The sequence below is a fragment of the Calonectris borealis genome, chromosome 5, assembly GCF_964195595.1.
Source record: "Calonectris borealis chromosome 5, bCalBor7.hap1.2, whole genome shotgun sequence".
NCBI classification, from domain to species: domain Eukaryota; kingdom Metazoa; phylum Chordata; class Aves; order Procellariiformes; family Procellariidae; genus Calonectris; species Calonectris borealis.
In genome coordinates this window covers 40294690-40310102 of record NC_134316.1, presented here as the reverse complement: position 1 = coordinate 40310102, position 15413 = coordinate 40294690, and the positions used below count along the sequence as shown (strand labels likewise).

Here is a 15413-nt window from a genome sequence, read left to right as displayed (position 1 = left end):
GATGAGAAAAAAGAACGAGAGTAATATGTGGTATGCCTCCTGTACATCATAAAAGCAGCTAAAATTAGCCCTTTGCAGGTTAAACAACCGTAAAAAGTTGTAAGCATCTGATAAACTAAACAGGAAATGGACTGCTGGAACCGGTGCAGAAATACTACAAGGCTCTCAGAGCCCCATCAATACACCTCAGTCCTGATCTGCATATAGTCACCTTCTGGATTTGGCATCACTGATTAACTTACTTTCGCCTCCCCAAACTGCCAAAGGTCTGTACTGCTGGAATACTCTTGTTTTCTTCTTAACATCACTCCATTAGAAGGTTGTTAAACAGCTTTCAGCTGCAGCAATTTTTTTTTCTTTAAATCTGTGGGTGACAGCATTAGTAAGAAAATACGTTCTATTAATGAGACCTCTTAGAAAAACACATTAAAGATTAGTTTTAAAGCTGTATAAAACGTTTACAAAGATTCTTGTTAAAAGTTTAAAAAGCACATTTCATTTAGCCATTAAAAAAAGCAAATAGTATTTATTATACATTAAGCACTACTATGCCCTGAGGTTTCTGCTTAGAGCTCTCACATGTAAATGCGACTGATAAAATGGATATGACTTGTTAGCCAAAGCAGAAGCAGCAGTTAGGGAAATGTTTCATCCTCTCTGGGATGCAGCACAGTATCGTGCTTCTGCTGTCTCTGCGTACGGAGAACTGGTTCCTGGGAGGATGACGTTTAATTAGCTCTGACAACATCCACGAGGTACTCGTTTTATAAACTGAATAACAATGCAAACAGCACAGGTAACACTATACATAGAGCACCATAAAGGTGACTTCTTCACTGCACGGTAATGGAAAGTCTCAAGGAGAACGGCAAGGAAAAAAGGCAGATGTAGATGCTGTGCCACCACAGGTAGGTCCAAATTCAAGATCTCAAGGGCACAATGCCCTTTTACTTAAAGCAGCGTTGCTTTACCAGTATTTTTTACATGCATTAATTCACACCACTGCATTTTCCATCCATTCTTGTATCATACTACTTCACATGACATGTTTTTGTCATGGCAGGTATGTTTCCTTCCTCCTTCCTCATAATCCATTGGCCTTTTCTTTTTAAGCCAGTAGCTAGTAAAGTCCAGCCTTAAAGATCTTACTGGAAATGGGAAAGTTTATGAGGTGCCCCACCTAAATATTTCTCTTCCCCAGTGACAAGCTCATGCACAATAACACGTATCAAACAGCCAAATTCACAGTCCTTTCAAAATGGAGTTCTCCAAGAGGGAAAACAACTTCCTGAGTGCCACGTCTATCAGGGCCAGAGATGCACCCGACTCAGAGCCATCAGACAGACTGGGGTTACATCTTTGCTTGTAAACACACAAAAAATCACATCAGGCATCAGGAAAGCAAAAAAGGATTGATATTTTGTTCATAGCCTGCCTTTGGCCCTTTCTCATAGTTTTTGCTCCTTCAAATAAAGAAAGTAGATATAAATAAGTTACAAGTAATTTTTGTAAACAATTACATTTTTGTCTGGGCTAAGCACACTACATCAAGATTCACACAGAAAGGACAGCAGCAAAGGAAAAGAAGTGGGAGAAAGGAGAAGGAAACTAACTATGCATCACTCTATATAGCATTTTTCATAAAAAGAACATTATTCTATCACGTTTCTACAGCTGATGGGAGTTTAGAGCAAAACACCAGTCCCAAGTAAAGAGCAGGACATTGCTGCAGTAAGTTTACAACAGCTAGAAAGGAAAAAGGAGGGTTTCACTGACAGAAAGAATAAGAGAATGATCACCACTTGCACAACCATAATCCCCAAATTCCAGTAAATGGAGGTGAAGCAAAAAGTATGTTTTTTCTTCAAATCCTCCATTTATTTTTTTTTTAAGTTATATCTATAAAGGCTCTTAAAGTTGACCAAACATTGACAAACTCAGAGCTGCTTTAAGTTTTCCAGTCTCTTGGCTGGACTTCAGTGCTGGCGATCCTGCTTGGCCCAGCAAAACTCCTTTCGCCAGTACCAAAGTACCAAGGAGTAATGCTACACCTGCGTAACAGCTGCCACTTAGCAGCTCCACAGGACACGGCGATCTGCGGACACCCCTCTTCTACCTTCCTGGGATACGACAGCACTGCATTTCACCAGTCACTACCAGGGAGGCAACAGGGCACCTGGGCACTGCCGTCCCACGAGCCCTTCAAACCAGCACAGGCCAGCGTTACCACCAAAACCAGCAGCCAAATAATACGCTCCCTCTCCCCTACTGTCAGCCACACAGGCAGCCGGATTGAAGAACTGATCCAGATTTAAAGCATGCCCCTAACTAATGGCTTTATGAAGACAAATTTGAGCTCGTTTCTTATCCAACTCAACTAACCACTGGCAGCATTTTAGGGGAGAAGACAGAGCCGGAGGTGAGAAGTGACCGTACAGGAGCGACAGCCGCAGCGCGGCTCTGAAATGCTCCTGGAAGTACGATGTGAAACAAAAGTCCCTGTGTAAAGTATAAAATGTAATTAGCTGGAAAGCATGCTGCCTTCCCTCTTTTCTCAACTGAAAACAAAGATGAAAGCTTGCAAAGGTACGCAGTACCTTCTGCAAAAGACAGATGGGAAAAGCATTAAGCTGTTACAGCTACTGTACATGTTAAAAATACCACTTACAGACCGCCCGCCCTTCTGCTCTGTTTTATAGGGGGAGTGCATAACCACCTTCCTAAGTTCAGGGGTTAAACATTTACTTGGGAATTCTGCTGCGCTCCCTGAACTGCCTGGGCCGCGGCTCTGTCCCCAGAGGGCAGGTGAGCGTGCCTGCGTCCCTGCAGGCGCGAGACCGCACCTAATACGGGAACCGGCAGATCGGGGGGCAGCCGATATATTGCTACACAAGTAGCATTCATTATTCAGAGCACCAATTTTCATTCACCTATTGCATGTTGGCATGAGCAGAGATTTCTCTGCCATCGGAGGAAAAGCACGTCAGATTTGCTTGACATACGCCCTTTGTGAGGAACACTGGAATTTGCTGTAGCCTAGCAATTAGTACTGCAATCCACCTTCATTTTTCTCTAAAACAATCAAGTAAAAACTTCTAAAACATCACAAAAGACTAACCCGGAAAAAGCTGTTGCATTGTTAGACAACTTTTTTGTTCATATATATAGATAGTTACTATACAAGTGCTCAATTAATTCTTCAGATAGCCACTTTTTGCTGCAAAATCTGTGCTTTGTTCACCACATCGACTTCGATAGCAAATAAAAGCATTTGGGAGAATTATATTTACTATTCTAATTACTAAATCTAACGTAGACAATAGTTCTTCTGACTTTATATCAAGACCTTTCCTTGGACAAGATGTGTGCAATTTGAGATACACCCTGCACTGGTCCTCAAGGATAAAATTATTAAAGAACTACATTTAGGAAGGGCTATCCTCATGTACTTTAACAAGCTAAACGGTCACAGCAGCAAACCATACTTTTAATGAAACTTGATGTCAGTTTATATGGGAGATAACTAAAGAGACAAGATCTACCCAAAATAACTGTGTTTATAACTTCTTTAGCATAAAACTGATTTTCAGAAAAAGCATATGTTTTATTTCAGAAAAGTTTTACATACAAAGGGGCATTAACCAACTACAATCATACCTAAATCATTTTGATTTAGGCATGTTCCGTTATGCATGCAAGGAAAAAAAAAAAATAACACACTCTCATTCATTTAGCTGGCCACAAGCATTTTGCACAGTTTTTTGTTCTGAACAGCAGCCAGTGAATCTCTCCTGACAGATGATCATTTTATTTTCATTTTGAAATTCCTCTCAGCTTTGAGGTTTCACTGGAACCTCATTCACTTAAAAAAATCTTCACTTTGCTGTCTACAGTGAAGTTGGGAAAGCGTGTCTGCACCACCTGACGTGCTGACTGAAGCTCGCTCTGCACTAGGTAAAACTCAGGACCCAAAAGCAATAGAATAAAAGACACTCTTCTCACCAGTTGGTCCCTATATAATTCCCCCCCCCTCCACCCCAACTTTCACTATTTCTACACCTATAAAGCCAAACTCATGAGAAACAACTGAGTAATTGCCCCTGTACACTAGATAATGTAACCTTCAGTAATATTTGTTAGTATTTCCAAAACCTTTTGCATTTTCACTTCTTTTTTGAAGTTATTCAAGCTTTTTTCCTATAATCTCACAAAACTCATATCACCATTTTTGTAGTTCAGGGGCCTGTTACTTTAAAAAAAATCAGTATGTGTAAATGAAAACTGCTATCCTAGAAAGCTGGTAAAGATGTCTTTTCTGCATCAATAAAATATCCTTTAACGTTTTCATAATCTTCAAAACTTATTACAAAGTAAATGTAGGTGAATTTTTCTTCCTAGAATATTTAAACAAAACTTAAATAAAAGAAAAATCAGGATGAAACCACCATAAAGAGATATGCCAACTAAAGGCATTTCACAGAACAGAGATTTTAAACATACAAAAATGTAGAACAGGACTCTCTCCTTCTAGCAAAAACTTTAAGACAGTGGTTTGCATTTTGGTTTTTCTTACATAGTCATGTTCTAAAAATACTTTTTTTTTTTAAAAAAAAAATCAGTTATCCCATATATCTTTAAAAGTCACATTAATGCCTGCTTGAAAAGAAAACCTTCATTAACCTATGGAATAAACAAGAAGCAGAACTATGACAGCTGAGGATCCAACAATGCCATGGTTGCTGGCTCCTCTAAACAAGTAGTACTGAGGAAGACTAATTTTCAATAGACATATAGTTTGTTGTTGATTGATTTACTATGTTAATTATATTTAAATTGGAGCCAAAGTTTTTCCCATGTACACTAACACTCCTCTTTTTTTCCCCACCAATACTACCTAGAGTCCTTACTGCAGTCCCCCCAGGCTTCCAGCTCAAATTCTAATCCACATGGCAGTATTTTTAGTTTCTACTTACCCTTCTCCTACTGAATTTTCACAGAGATTCATAGTGAATCTCCTGATGACTTGCTACATGCCCTACCTGTCTGCTCAACCTGCCAGGCATACAAGAGGTGCATGAACAGTATTGTAACCGGAGTGATAAAGACGCTGATCAGCCCATTTAATGACAGTGCTTAGGTGCAGAAGTGAAACCACAAGGGAATTAAAATAAAAAGATGAAACAGAAATAAAGCCAGGAGAACCACAACAAATCTACAGCAATGTACGACTAGGGGGGAAAAAAAAAAATCTTAAGACCAAACAGGCCATACAGCAGCAAATATGTGATTTGCACTATGTAAGCACAGATGCTACTTGGTCTCTCCTTTTGTTGATAAGACTGCTGTAGACTCATTTATCTAATCTTAACGGCGCTGCACTAAAATATTCTGTAACAGAAGAACTGTCATGCCACCACCAATACAGAAGTCCATCTCTTGATTATTAATTCATGAGGTCTTTCACAAAACATGGCATGTGTTCACAATTAGCAAAATTGGCCCACTCTTCTGGCACCTTCACAGGACTCGCTGAAATTACCCAAACTCCTAAGCATAAGCCTGCATCTGAGTACTTTTTGCATGCAAAATACAATAGCATGCAACACGCATGCTGTTGTCAACTGAAAATTTCCACTTTCCTCAAGAAGTTGACTTAAGCACTTCATATAGTCTTATGTAGCTCTTAACGTCCTAGACACAGAACATTCCTGGGTTGCTCAATCTGTAAGATCTATTCATTAAACACTCTCAACCCAAACAGCTAGCTCAAGAATTAGATCTCCAGCATTTAACAAACATTAAACAAACTTAATTTCTTAGATTTTGATCCCGAGTAAAGAATTCTTGCAGACTTTGGAATAAACAGCATCTATTACTGGGCACTTAGTCTCCCATCCAAGCAGTTAAAAATGAAAGGAATGTTGTTTATCATCCTAAAATAGCTCTCAGTTAAACACTAATCATTACCATTTGTGAAAAAGACAATTTCAGTCGTATGGCATTTAAGCTCTACCCATAAAATACTGCGTATTACAGGTCCTCCCTGCCACTTGATTTTGTGGTTTGACATGCATTTTAAAATTCCTCTTCCCATGGTTTCTCAATTTCTCAGTTTCACAAAAATATCTCACATCTCCTTGGAAACCTGAACACAACACAACACAGACTGCTGGCTCTAATGCTTAGAAGCAGGTTAGAAAAAGAACTGCATTCCCTTGCTAGTTAGAATAGGGTTCAACACTTCATTTCTCTTTACTAATGCATCTAGCAAGAATCTGTTTCTTTCCCCCATTAATTTTCTTACTTGCCTTCACAGCCGTTCACTCAAACGCTATCGACTCCTTCACTACTAACTTGCACTCACCTTGAGATTTAATGAGTTTTCTAGGCATCTATGTAGAAAAATGTAAGCAATTTAAGGAGGCTGGCAATACCCAAACAATAATCCACTAAGAAGTAAGCTTCCCCCTGCAAAACTGGCAAGAACGAAGACAATTAAGACCCCTTTTGCAGAGATATTTAAAACTATAATCTTAATCTGCATCAATTGGTTTCTATACCAATTGCTCTTGATCAGCATAGGATACCAAAAAACAGCAAACTAATTTCTTTCGGGTTCTGTGCCCATCTGTAGCTGCCATAACCCCTAGTTTGGGAATTGCTGTTTAGATATTAACATTGCTGCTACTACCAGCGAACGTTTGACCCCCAGTTCATCAACCCTTTAAATACCACTCTAGTCGCTGTTAGAAAAGAAAGTGCTGCTTCTCATTTGGATGTAGGACTGCCAAGGGAAGCACAGGCACCCCCCTATCCCCAGAAAGGGGTTCTCCCCCAGCCGTGTAGTCCTGTCTCACGTTCTGCTCAGAGCAGCACTTTGCTGCAGCACTGGGGCAGGTTTAGCCTATGTTCTCCTTGCAAAGCCACCTTCACTACTACAACAAAGCATATATTACTCAATTAAAAGCTAAAATTCTGAAGGTATTTCCTATGAATTATACATCTTCAATGGCATAAGATGAGAAAAAATGTCTCTCTCAGGAATCAACGGTGTTTTCTCAACTGAAGCATGGTGGGAAATTTGAATCATCCAGTTAATGCAGTTTAGTTGAAAGCCTTGCAGAGACAGGAACCAAGAATAACAAGCAGCATGGAAATATCAATATGAAGGGGAAAATCAGAAAGCATAAAATATCCCCCCACCCCGCAAAAAGGATAAAAAATGGCACACGAAAGGCAGAGCAAGAACTTCTTTCCCAGAATACTCCAAGAGCAAGAGACGGCGTTCAACTAAATTGAAAGCTGACAAGTTCACCATCAGAAAGGGATGATACTTCTTCACACCTCTACCTACGGAACGCACTGCTGAGGGATACAGGATTGCAAACCAAAAACTTAGCAGCATTAGAGGGGAGAACAAAAGAAAAAAATTACATTGTAATAGAAAATATGTAAAAACAAAGAGCTGGAAAAGATACAAAGTTTTATGACACAAGTCGAACTAACAGGATCCCAGAGAGATATACCCTGGAGTACATTATCGTCATAACTGCCTATTGTAGATTTTTTTTGCATCATCATCCCAAGCATCTGTTACTATTCCTAATTAAAGAACAGATGGTCTGACCCAATACGGCAATTCCTGTGACCCTGTATTTATCAGCAGGTGGGGAAATTAAGTTTCGATGTCTCAAGCAAGCAACGCAAGATTAACAAAAACTGATAGCTAAAGCCATCTGGTATATGACACTTACTGAAAATAATGTTCTTGAAGATTACGTACGATGTATTTTCCACTGTCTCTGTACCAAGAAAACAGCCTTCCACAAACTCCACCAGATGCAAATATGACTTAACTCCAGAAACAGAGATTATCAAGCTAATAAATGAATCCTTTTTCATGTTAAACCAGTGAAGCACAGCTATTCCAGCTGTACAGTGAAATTTGTGTAAGTGGAAGAAGTCAGCATGTTCAGATACAAGCTAGAGGCCATTTTCAGTACAAACTTCTGACAAGGTCACCACACACCAGTAAAAGAAACAAAGAAAACAACACAGGCAAAGGAAATAAAAAGCATAATAAGGTATACTTTTGTCTATGTGTTTTAACTGCAGGTTGAAAACGTGCAGGTGCATTGTGGAAAGCTGCATTCCCAAATCTGATAATATATGGAGATGACAGCGTGAAATAATTAATCTGCACAAGAAGAGAATCTCAGTGAGACTGGTATTAACCAATAAGGCAGTAGTAGCATATGAAAGAAAGTACACTTCTTTTCTTTAAGTAAGTAACGTCCCTCCTTCTTCAAGAAATCTTTCAAGCTTTACTGGTAAAAAGGGCACTTCTGGTAGTATGTACCTGTATGGATATTTTTTAAATACTCTGTTGGGAAAAAAAAAATAAAAATTAAAATGGATGAAAAATTGCATGTTCATGAGTCACAGGAGCTTCTGATGAGTGTATGTTCTAAAAACGTGCAGACCAACCTCATGAAGTTGCCAGGAAATATTACTATTGTAACAAAATAAATAAAAAATGCCGTTTCCACTTAGAAACAGTCACAGGGAATGAGTTCATACACGTTCTTAAATTAAGAATCGGTTGAAGGAGACCGAAGCAACAAGGAGGCTGGTTACTAGGGCATTCTGTGCGAAGACACCAGAAAGATGCTCTTCAGCCTAACTCGGAAGCAGCATTCATCTGGTACCAGCAACAGCAGACAACTAGTCAAAACGAGAGCCTCCTTGCAGTCCATGCCAGCAAAGCACCTCTTCTATGCCTAACATAATTTTATGATGCCATTACCAAGGAGAGTAAAGTACTTCGAGCATTCTATATGAATCTTATTAATTTTCTCTAAATAAACCCGACAGATAAGCTGATTTCTTGCACATGAAGAATTTAATGAAAAATCTCCAGATAATTCCTCAAAGGGAAAGCTTAAGTCTCCAAGACATTCCTATGTTGCAGATCTCCAAGACACAGAGAGGAAGGCTATTCTCATGCCCATCACCCCTTCCCCTACTAGAAACATGGACATCATTAACCTGCACCACAGAAAAACTGCTCACAACTTTCTGCAATTGTTAGTTCATAAAAATTTCAGCACTTGGGAGGGGAAGGTGGGGTCAAGCCATTCATAGTGTTTAATTAAATTTATCTGCCTTTTTTTTTTTTTTAAAGTAATTTTCACCACAATCTTGGAACTGATTTATAAATATATAGTTTTAAGGCTATATATTAATAAAGCCTTAAAATACACTACTGAAAGGTTTTTTCACTGCCATTTTTCTTTTCAGACTATCATACCAGTCATTTACTTCGTGAAGACTTATTCTCCTAATATTTAAAACCTACTTCTAACATAACTGTTAGTTAGTATGCTGTGAAGTGCTCAACTTTTGTATGGCTGTCACTTATTTGGTTACCTGACATACTTACTAGAGCTACGAATTCTGTGTCAGGGATGGTAACTCACCAGAGTGCCAGTTAAAAAGCACATTTCACACAATCATTTACCACTGAAGAATAACTTTTCTACTGTATATAAATGTTAAAAACCCCCAAACCTATCAAAAATTTACTCCACTGTACGAAGCTAAGCATCCCCTTTGTGCGTGTGTGTGATGGGGGCCACACTCAGGGGGAGGAACAGAACAGAAATAATTATGTTTGGCTTGAATCCATTATTTAATTTCATTAACTGAAAAATATTCAAAGATATTCTTAAACATGGAAAAACTGACATAGAAAAAACAGATCAAATGGTTGTCTGACAGTACCTTGGGGGAAGTGAGTTCAATACGTACAAATGACAGCAATTGAATATATGAAGTCATGCTGTACAGACTTAGTTAAACCAGTGTCATCCCTGTGCATGAATGCTCTTATATAAGGTTAAGCCCATTTTTCACCAATTTACCTTGTTATTTACCAGGAATATTTCTACTCCAGGACTGATCTCACCCTTTTTAGACTGTAGGAAAAAAGACATTAGACATTCCTATGTATTTTCTTCAGTGGATTTATGATTTGACTTTCCACAGAACGGACACCAAATTAAATGCCCCTATACAAGCTGAAGAAAATACTATGCAGAAATCAACCAGTTGCCTACAAATTTCTGTATCAATCTAAATATACCTGCATTAAGTATTGAATTACTGGATTATATTAGAAAAACAAGTCTGATCTAATAATGCCACTTTTTTGAATTTTTCCCCTTGTTTCCAGTGAGTTTAAAAATAGAAAGTAAGCAAGCTTAATGCATCGATAACAGAAAACGTTACTGAAACTGCTAAAAAGGGTATTACTGTGAAAAAACAAACGCTGTGATTGCATGTGTCACGCAGTCTGGTGCAGAGAGTTGTAAGAAAAGAAAGAGACCTGCAATCATCACAGACTCCCCTTGAACCCAAGCACCTTTCGGAGCGCAGACTACACTCTCACCCGGTAACAAGGGTTTTCAAACTGACAGCGTGTACACCGGTAACGCAGTACTCTACCGTGGTTAAGTTCTGAGGACATTACGTCACCCGCAACATCTTCACCCCCTGCTCTCTCCTTTGAGGGTGTCGATAAAAAGAGAAACGGGGCAATAGACAACTCATCAAAAGAGCTAGAAAACACAGTTAGGAAAAGATGAGGTTTAACAGTTCTTAAGTTATTTAGGACACAAGCAAGCCCTTTAGAATCAAGGAAAATAAACATCTGCAGAAGAGAGAAAAGCAAAAAGTCTGCAGCGCGCTCTAAGGCAATGCTTGAGTGTTTAACAATAAAATTAAATGTGAATTCATACTGCAATAACAAACTAATGATAAAATGCAACACCAGCCTCATTTATAAATCTTCCATTTAATAGTCACTGGGGCCTGTCTCTTCTGTTCTCTTTTAAAGCTTTCTGCGGTCCTCCTCTTGCATCCACCGAATACATACGATGTCATTTAAAATGCACTGTTATGCTGATGCAGAAATTGTGCTATAAAACTTGCATTTGAAAGTTCGTATCGTTTCTCAGATTTGTGTTTGCCACAGAAGGCAAATTCTATACACATTTTATAGCACAATAAAATATATATATTGTGACTGGATGCCCAGGTGAATTAAGTCCACACTTCTGTTTTAGCCTACATCTTATTGCATTTGCTTTTTTTAGGGTGGGAGCAATTTATGGGTACATTTTTACCCATAAAAATTTAAAAGGAAGTTCTCCTATTAAAATATTTTCCCTACGGATACAGTAACTTTTAATGTGCACACATGAAAAGAGCTATGGTGATACCTCAACAGGCATCTGAAAGACACCAACAGCCAGCAGACCTTTATAAAGAAAAAAATATTTTACAATGATAAAAAAATAAAAATATCCATACGAGTATTTGGTTACACCCAGTTACACTTGGAATCATAAACTTGAGTGTCATAATACAATGCTGAAGCTGTTTTCATTTTCCATAACAATTTAAAATGCTGCTGCTAAGCTTGAAAGAGGCACTTGTGGTGCAAATGTTCTTATTGAACAATGCTTTGAAAGTCTGATATAAAGCTATCATACCCAGCTTCTGTAAGTATTAAGGCTGTAGGCACTGAAACTTTACTGACAGGTAAAGCAGATACACTCCATAGTTTTTGAAAAGTTTCAAAACTTAATAGGAGGCTGATTGGAAAAAAAAAATCTTATCAAACTAAACTTTACAGTAGTGATTTTCACTGATTTTTGACTGTTGTTTCAGATGGATGTTTGTGTATTATTTGTTACAGAAAAACCTTCAAATTCCTAAACCTATGAAAACATCCCTATTGGAATACGTTTGTTTCTATATTCTTAAACACACTACAATTTTAAGTACCCTCAACATATATTTGATGCCTCAGCTAACACTAGCTGGAAAGCAGAATTACCAAAAACCCACAATTCATACTAATATTTAAAAAGCCTCTCCTGTATCTTCATACACAAGGCAGTTTCCATTAGCGTGTACATGAGCTTAGCAAAAGGAAAAGTCTTCTCAGGACTCTTAAGAGCTCCTGAAGTGCTCTTCACTCAGCCACTCAATTTCTGAAAAACTATTTTACTGTCAGAATCTTCAGAAGGTGAGGTCTCTTTTCCCTGGGAAAATTCTGGGAGGATACAGGTAGTTAGCACCAGCTCATGAAAAACTACCTTCTTTCAACACAATTTTTCCATGAAGCCCCGATGCAAAACCCTTGGCCTCATTAACCACACACGTCTAAGGGCAGAGCTCCGAAAAGCATCACGGAGACACATGCGGTTGAGGTGGGAGGGGAACATTCACAACCCTCCGCACCTTCTGCAACCAGAGCACCATAGGCACACACAACACGAGCTCTACACAATATGATGCAGAAATATAAACAAGGAAGGAGGTTGATGACTAAAGTTAAATGGGGGCAGCCCTGCTGATGAGAAGTCAGAGAGATCAACTATCATCCTGCCTAGTCTGGGGACCACCAAGAAGACTATCAGATGCTTCCAAGTTGACCATCAAGTTTTCTATTTTCTTTCCTTCCAATTATTTTGTTCAGCATTTTGTAAGACATATTGAATTATTCCTATCCTATTGCTCAATTGCATGGTTATCAAAAATACTTTGGTCTACAGATGATGGACAGGCTCTAAATTCCGCTGCTGGTTCACACACCACAACCTGAGAACAAACACTGGTAAACCATATGAAAGCAATAGATTTTCTTTAATGATTTCTTTTTAAGTAAACTTTGGGGTGTAATCCATCAAACTGAAGCTGTTGGCTGCCCTTGCTTCTCTTCAAGTAGCTCCAGCTAAGCTCATTGCTAACCCATCAAATAATTTGCTTATTTCCTTATGTCTCCAGTTATTTTAAACTGAAATGCAGCGGCACAGGCTCTTAGCCATTCTCCTGTTATTCCATGCTTTGCACTGTTTGTGGCCGTTTCCCCAATCACTGGTGTACTCCTTTGATGTCTTCAAGTTCATAAGTCTGAATTTTTAAAAATAAATTTAGTGCATTTTTTAAAAACTAAAAGTAACACTGGATGATTAGATGAAATTGCAGGTAAGACAATTATACTCATGAAACCAAAATAGTTTTGGTACAAGTACAGAGCGTTTACATAAAGCAGATGGAAGAAAAAGGAAGCTCTGCAGTTTTTGTTGGATACACTGAAATCAAACCTTTTATCAAATCCTCTCCCAGTTCAAGTTCCTTCACATAAATTATTCCCTATACTTTTACATCTGAAAACCAGAGCACTTGAAATGCTATGAAATCCTTTTATACAAAATATAAGCAATTAAGTCAATAACTAAGGGTTCAACTTTTTTTGTCACTAATGGCATAGGGTGGGGTTTTTTTAGATGGGACAAAAGGTCAAATATTTCTGTGTTGGAGGCTTCAATAATCTTGCTATTACTTGCTGGTTTTACCATTGAGAGGTTTATGCAGTAAGCCATCTATATTTGTCATTCATTCCATATACCAAAAAGCCTGATGGGAATTTTAAAATTTGAATTCTGTAGAAAGCAATAGACGTCACCACTGGATTTTTATAGTACCACTACTATGACTACTAAATTCATACACCTGCTTTCATAACCACGGGCCAGCTCTCTCTAAGGACAGCTAATACAGATAGTCCATTTTTTTTCTCCTGTTTTGAGTAGTCTGCAAACTGATTCTGATTTTGAGAGAGGCGAGTCCTATTCCTTAACTATTCTCCAAGTCCACTTGGATGAAGTTTTCAGCTATGGGTGCTGCACAAACTGTTCACTGTTCAGTTTAATTATCTTTGTAATTTACATTATAGAAGATTAAAATCCTTCCTATTAACAGATGAATACAAGGGCCTATTTTTAGTACAAGACAAACAAACATTCTTCCGTTCTTTTTCTACATGAAACTTAGTATAAAGAACAGCCACTATTCATTCAGTTAAAGAAAAACTCATTCACACAACTGTTTCCAAACATTAGCACATGTAGAAGAACACAATTGGGTAGAAGTTGTTAGTGAAAGGTAGGAACAAAAACAGAATGCACAACCACAGATGTGTCAATCCAAGAAAGAAGCAGCACAACATCAATCCATTACCACCGCAGTTCCCAAGACCTTCACGTTCAGACCTATCTTCCCTCTCACACCATAGTGGATGGAGAAGCTGGGCTGTTTCTGGCTTGCCCCAAACCTTTGCAATCCCCAGCCACGCAATCCTCCCCAATTTAACAAGCCAAATAGCCTTCTGCGCCCCTTTTCTCTCTCCCACCCCAATCCCTGTAACTCCAGCTGAAGCAGTTCTGGTTCTGTCTAACCCAACTCGCCCCTTACAAACTTTGGCCCTACTTGTCTCCTGCTCCCCTCGGCTCAGCATCGTTTTTCTAGCTTCCAGAAAAGAGAAAACTAAGGGCTGAAGAGAAGGCAAAACCCTTCTCCAGTGCATGTTACATGTCCTCAGTAGGCCCATCCTATCATAAACGAATTGCTGCTTTATCAGATAAACACTGTATTATTTTCAAGAGACCACGATGGGGTCCTAACAGGAAGACTCTTCCATGAGCATACAGCAGCTGGGGAAACATGAGATACCTACATCACAACACACGCACAAGGAAATAATTATGGTACTACAGGCAGTCTTAACCTCTAATAGCCACAATTCCAGAGAACTCAACGTTTCATCTGAGGAGTCTCCTAAAATGTGCTACAGCACAGGATTTCTGAGAATTATTTTACAGTGGGAAAATACGCAGCTGCATTCTCCTAGACTTCCGTATTTTTCTGTACTGCAAAACAATGTCGATTGTATGTGCCTATAGCCTTGAGCTGTCTAAATGCCACCCCACTGATCTATCCAACCTGTGTTAGGGACAAACCAGATACTGACACCGACGAGGCCCGCAGGGGTGAGCTGGGGGCTCCAGTTTAACATTACGGCTACAGCCCAGTTGACGGCCTGCCGCTGCCAGGAGCGGGAAGACTGAATCCTCCTGTCTCCTCCATTCCTCCCTTCTCTATTTCTGGCCTACAGTCATCTCCTCGCATTACAGACACAATCAGCTTCCAAACCAGTAGAAAACTAACCCAGTAACAAAAACTAAATCAGTCTCTTTTTGCTGAGATGATGCAGAAGATCAACTTACGGTAAGTGTGAGAACTAGGGAGAGGAACGGAAGAGAGAGGAGGAGCAGAAACAAGACTTCAATCTTTCAGGGTACTGCTTACCTCTAATGCAAAACCACCAGCCATAATTTAAGTCTACAGACATTTTCAATAAACTTTACTATGTCCTAAAGATTTTAAGAACTTGTGTATGCCTTCCAAGTTAGAGGAGAAAAAGCAAAATACAGCACATGTATATAGAAAACTCATGGCTCAACTAAATTGCAATTAGCCTGCATTACAACACTCAACGGAAT

The 15413-nt window shown here is 38.9% G+C and overlaps 1 long non-coding RNA gene across 1 annotated transcript in view; it reads right to left on the bottom strand.

The window, feature by feature from the left end:
* Positions 1 to 241: 241 nt before the first annotated feature.
* The window catches only part of LOC142083012 (uncharacterized), a 37410-nt gene continuing 22238 nt past the window's right edge, over positions 242 to 15413 (bottom strand). The window contains exon 3 of the long non-coding RNA XR_012673930.1: positions 242 to 364. This is a non-coding gene — a long non-coding RNA (uncharacterized LOC142083012). The remainder of the gene's footprint in view (positions 365 to 15413) is intronic.